Source organism: Nicotiana attenuata, unplaced genomic scaffold (genome assembly GCF_001879085.1).
Source record: "Nicotiana attenuata strain UT unplaced genomic scaffold, NIATTr2, whole genome shotgun sequence".
Lineage (NCBI taxonomy): Eukaryota > Viridiplantae > Streptophyta > Magnoliopsida > Solanales > Solanaceae > Nicotiana > Nicotiana attenuata.
In genome coordinates, this window is record NW_017677323.1 from 1,660 (window position 1) to 7,896 (window position 6,237).

A 6,237-nucleotide genomic window follows, 5' to 3' on the forward strand; every position below is an offset into this window, starting at 1 on the left:
TGGCTAGAGTATAGATCCATCAACTATTCTACATCAGCGTAAAAGAAACTAAGCAAATACAAAAAATATAAATCATACGAGTGGAAAGATATTAACCAAGTTGAGTCTCAAGAATAAAGTCTATAGAAGATTAAATATTCAAAAAGATAAATCTAAATCATACAAAAGGAAACATATTCAATACATTGTAGTTTTCTACTCATATCGCTACATACCCTTGTGTTTTTANATCCTAATTATTGGTTCGGTTATATATTTATATAAAAACCTACGATTTTATTAAAAGAAACCTAAAAGTCGATTCGGTACGGTTCGGTCGGTTTATGATTTTTGCCCTATACGAAATACTCCTATAAAATCCCAAGAAAATATACTTTTCTTAATTTTTTGCTATTTTTAGAAATTTTTGTAAAATTTTATTTAATCGTTTGCATTTTGTGCATGTTTTATTTAAATCATGAAAAATACCAAAAAATATCATGCATTGCATCTAGGATTTATTTTACACTTTTAGAATTAATCAGTAATTACTTGTTTCATAAAAATTGAAAATCACAAAAAAAAAAATGCTTCATTTTTTTTATTTTCTCTTTTAATTTAGGATTAAGTAGCTTTTATAATTTTTATAATTAGCTAATTAGTTTAATTTCATATTTTTTAGATAATCTAGAATTTTAATTTTAGGACTTTTAATTAAAAAAAAAGAAAAGAAAAGGAAATTAGAAATAAAAGAAAATTGAAGAAGGGGTGTCATTTTCGGAATTGGGCTACCTTTAACTCAGCCCAAAGACTTCCTCCCCTCAAAAATAATTACCCAAACCCGCCAGCCCAAGCTCCGACCCGAACCGACCCGTTTCGCTCACACTAAATAAACCCTAGACTTAGACAGACCTTCCCTTCTTCAAGAAATAAGAGAGAGAGCTGCGGCGGTACACTTCCGATTTCTGAGAGAGAGGAGCGAAAATCTGCTCTAAAATCAAGCTCCAATTCCCTGTTCTCTTCTTCTTCACACACACCCCTATTTGAAAATGAAGATGAAAAGTCACCAAAGTTTGAAGGTAAACAAATGAAAGCAGAATCTGAATTTCTAAAGGAACATTGACGAAAATCGATTTCAAGACCCGACTTCTTCTTTCTCTGGTTTGTGCAAGCTGTGGAAGTAGAGTTCATGGTTTTTGTGTGCTGATTTTCATTGTTGTGTTGCTGGTCTGCTGAGTTCTTCTTCGTTTTTTGAGGTCTGAATTGCTAATTGTTGCTGAAGCATTTCGCTCTATTTTGTTTTTCAGTCGAGCCGTTCTCGCTCTTGCTTCAAACAGGTACATACATATTCCTAAGCTTGTAGTACTTGGTTAAATGGAATGAAATTTAATACAAATTCCTGTTGGTTTGAACTTTTCGTTGTGATAATAACATATTTATGAATTCCAGATTAGCTGAAGTAAATCAGTTTCAAGCTAATTTTGTTCCTAAAAAAAAATCAAAGTCTGGACACGATGTATAAAGATATAGGTGATGTCCGCTGTATGAATCATGTTTAGTTCAATAGAAGTGTTGTTTTATTCGATTTTGTATGAAGTTAACTGATTGTTTGCTTATCATAAAAGAGAAGTCAAGGCCGTTGTTTACATGTATTCAATGTACAACTACAAATGCAAAAGATGGACAATAGACGTATTAGTGTTGTTTTTAGTCACTATACTTGTTTTACTCATAAAGTGTGGTTAAGCTCAATGATTAAGGGCTGCTTAGCAATAATCGGAATACTCCCTCAAGTTTGCTCATGCTTGTGCAATGACTAGATAATTAGAACCTATGGCGTTGTTGCCTAAAAGATTTTTATGGTGTAAAATGTTAGTACAGTTCCTATGGATGTGAGCGCACACATGATAATTTCAGGTTGATTCACTATCGCAATAACCACTTGTTGCAATTATGAATCCATGGTTTATGACTTTGCAAACAATCTCAAATTTAGTAAAACCAACAAATTATGAACATCTGTAGTTTGCTTTAAGTTGAGTGCAACCTTTTGAAATAATTCGAGGCACGCCATTTAGCAAATTTCCATGGCCCTAGCAAACTTGAAAGTGTGTAGTTGCTTTAGGCGCGCTATTTTAATAAATCTATTTTCCTAAACTCGGGTGCGCATTTCATGTGACCCAAATCCAAATCCCAAAACGTTGAATAAAATGTGTCGCGGATCCGGGTGCATTTCATGTGACATGATCCAAAAAACACGTTTTAAACGACGTTCAACTTTCCTTAAAAATCAATGAAAAGCGGTCAATAATATTACGATAGGGTATATTTAGACCTAAAATATAACGGATGATATATTTAAACATTTTTCATAATACAAGGATATATTTGGCCATTTTGCCCTTTTCAATTTAAGAGCACAAGATTTGAAAATTTTCATGACTTTTCTTAAACTCTATGCACATTGTTATTTTGAGACTTTGCAGAGCTTTTGAAACCCAAATCACTTGGGAAGTCGCTAGTGTCAAGTGCTAAATAGTCTTCTTCTTCGGCAAACTCCTCGTACGCTCCTCTCTTACTTTACCTCTCTAGATTTTTCTTTTCTTCGTTTCTTAACAGAGTAAAACCCTATCCTCTTCCCACCCCCTTTATTTTTTTCTACTTAATTTTGGGTCACAATTCTCATGATGCAAAAATACTGATCCCCTTTTCCGCTGATTTTTCTTTTATCTTAAGTAGGAATAGTGAATTGGGTTGCTTCAATTCCTTGTGTCCTTCTCCGACTGCTCAACAAAAGCCTCTTCTCTAATTTACTCTTAATTTTTCATCTTTCTTTGTGATTTTTACAAGTAAATTTGGATTTTTTTCCCCTTTCAAGGTGTAATTGGAGGGAAATAGGGGCGGATAACCCTCGGGGTTGGCCTAGTGGCAATAGACTTGAGCCTTGGGGTTTGCTCCCTTTCAAGGTCTCAAGTTCGAAACCCGCTGGGTGCAAACAATTTCTGAGGGCCATCGGACTGGGTAAAACCTGAATTAACAGTGGTGCACTTGCGGGAAACTCCTTGCCGAGGGCCTGTGCACCCCCGGGAGTAGTCGGGGCTCTTAGAGACTCGGACACCCGGTGCAAATCAAAATAGGGGCGGATGTACAGTGTAAGTTATGGGTTTATCCGAACCCAGTAACTGTATATGTGCTAAAAACTTCACTAAACAAGTACAAATAATTGATTTCTTACCCAGTAAATCAAATTTGTTGTGGGGGGATCATGAGCTCAAACCCATGGATTTGCTCCGGAGAAAGAAAGCTGCTAGACGTTTAATTGTTCTCTTTCTGTTTTTTTTTCAACAGTTTTCTTTCCGATTCATTTTGCCTTTTTTGTTTCTTCCTTAAATTGTTTTGGAGGTCAAATTGTTTTTTAAATGATAATGCTATTGTTAAACATTTGTCATTTTAACGAATTTTTAGCTGGAAAGTCATGTTTTTGAAAGCATTTGCCATTTGGTGGATCCAATTTAATCTATAACTGATATGATGTCTTTGCTATTAGGGATTTAGTCCTATATTGTAGATTTGTAGTAGTTTGTAGGAGCAGGATTTTGGTTTCACTTTCCTCAACTCCGGGCGTTGTTAGGCAATTGCTCTTTCATCTTCAGGCAATGCACTTCATAAGAAGAGTGTAGACGACACCTTTATAATTTTGTTAGGTGTTAACGTTTTCCTTTTCACTCTTTAGTTCAACTTACTTTCTTTTGATTTTTGGACTCACAGGTGCGTTACAAAAGGTTCTTTTGCATGTGAGGTAGAATAAATTGAAGTGGGAATGGAGTGTGTGGTTCAGGGGATTATTGAGACTCAAGTAAGTACACTGAGCGATGACAAAATCTCTCGCTGTCTCTTTTCTTTACTCTAATAGTTAGGAAGGTATGCTACTTGTAAAAACTTTGCCTGCTAACTTTATGGCATTGAATATGGAATTTGGCAATTGAATATTGAAAAGATTTTGACAGTGCTAGCCATATCTGCAGCATGTTGAGGCCCTTGAAATTCTGCTTCAAGGGCTTTGTGGTGTTCATAAACAAAGCTTAAGGATCCATGAACTGTGCCTTAAGAGTGTTCCAAACATAGGTAAGTGAGTTTTCTTCGTAAACTACTATGGAACTAGGAACCACTAATTCAGTGGTCATGTATGTACACATGCGATTGAGACGAATGCTTGCAACCATATATGCATTCATAGGAAGTTTTCTTACCTTAGCTGTTTGATATTGTTGGTTTTTTCTAGTTTGTGGTCCATCTCATTCTAGTTGTATTACGGCGCGACATGACAATTATTGTATTGAATTATGTGTAGGTATTTTTTGCTTTCAGTACATCTTATGTGTAAGTTGAAGAACTCATGGTTTTGGCTTCATTAGCTTGTTGACTGTCCTGTTTTTCTACGAAAGGGTACTTGTGCTTGTTTGACATGTCATATCTTGTCAAAAGGCCACTTAAGCTCCATTTTACATTTTTCCTTTTTCTCCCTCCCACACTTTTCTCCTTGGGTTATTATAACCATGAGGTCCGTTACTTCTCATTCTCAGGCTTAGTAGCATCAGAAATACGTCTCTTATGTGATCTTGAGCAGCCGGAACCCACATAGTAGCATCAGAAATACGTCTCATTATTGACCGCTTTTAATTGATTTTTAAGGAAAGTTGAACGTCATTTAAAACGTGTTTTTGGATCACGTCACATGAAATGCACCCGGATCCGCGACACATTTTATTCAACGTTGTCACACCTCCTTTTCTACTACACCCCCGAAAGGGTGTAATAATAAAGGGAGTTATTTCCAACTTGAAGTGACAATCGAAACGGGATCCATTTTATTAAAATCAGAGTCGCCACTTGGGAGATTTATGGTGTCCCAAGTCACCGGTTTAAATCCCGAATCGAGGAAAAGAATGACTCTGTTATTATAGTCTGCGAATCAGAAATCCGGGTAAGGAATTCTGTTAACCCGGGAGAAGGTGTTAGGCACTCCCGAGTTCCGTGGTTCTAGCACGGTCGCTTTGATAATACTTGGCTCATTAAATTATTTAATTGCTGATTTTAGAACCTATGTGCTTGTGCTTCTTTCACCGCTTTTAATTAAGAAAATTATCTTGAAATGGGTTACGCGTACGTATAGCCGCTTGTTTGGCGCGTCAAAAATCATGTCACGCGAACGTGTCCGTGATTAATAACGCTTTTGATGATTTATTAAGAAAGTTTGGTTGAGGTTGTGCGAACGCATCCCTCGAGTCATTTTAGAGTTAAATTTGCAATTATGTTACGCGAACGTATACATAATCACACTACTAATCTAAATCGAGCCTAAAGCAAGCTACGATGTTTATGAATATTAACGGCCTAAACATGCTCATAACGGTCAAAACAAATGCATAAAGCCAAATGAAGTAACAAACAAAAATAATGCGACAGTAAAAACAAAATGTAATGCTTCATATCCAAACCCAAGCCATATATTAACTTTATTGATCCATGTTTATCAAATATTCAAGTTCTTTTAAGTTTACCGAATCCCAATCCCATGTCCCATTTGCAGCAAATTAAAGTAGTTATCCTTGTCTTCCAATTACAGTTTCATGAATTAACTTCAAACCAAGAATCTCCAACCAACATATGAAATTGTTTACTTCTGCCAAACACTTAATTAGAGCAGTAAAGTAGGACAATGAATATGAAACTTGGACTCCGATTCTTTTAAATCCAAACACAATGTCGCACTATTGATTTGCAGTTCAAATTAATTGGACTACATTAAGGGAAGAAGTCAATAAAGAGCAGAACCAATCGAGCAAAGCCGACAAGCCCATTACTGCAATTTCCGACCAAGAACATTTGGTTTAAAGCACGCATAACACAAAAGCATATACAACATATAGTCAGGCTAAGACTCAAACACATCAATTCATATATTAAATGCAATTAGAAACTCACAAGTATATAAGGTTTCCAAAATAAGAGAGACGGAAGTCCAAGAAATGAACCTGAGATGTGCTGAAATTTGATTGAAAAAAACAAGCTATGAAATCAGGAACAATAATCGCGACCCTTCAACCTCGAACGACACACGAGAGCTCAAATTCGAATACTACCAAACTCTATTCCTCAGGCGAAGTCCATTTTTTGAGACTAGAGAGTTAGATTTGTGGCTGTTTGAGCAGCTCAGGCTTGGAGATTAAGGGGGGGGGGGGTCTCGGCGTGGAATTT

General features: G+C 36.1%; 1 long non-coding RNA gene across 1 annotated transcript; it reads left to right on the forward strand.

Annotated features, from left to right (window-relative positions):
* The first annotated feature begins 1,009 nt into the window (after positions 1-1,009).
* Positions 1,010-4,014, forward strand: LOC109221371. Its single transcript, XR_002067249.1, has 3 exons — positions 1,010-1,316; positions 3,748-3,900; positions 4,005-4,014. It is a non-coding gene; the product is annotated as an uncharacterized LOC109221371 (long non-coding RNA).
* Positions 4,015-6,237: the final 2,223 nt, after the last annotated feature.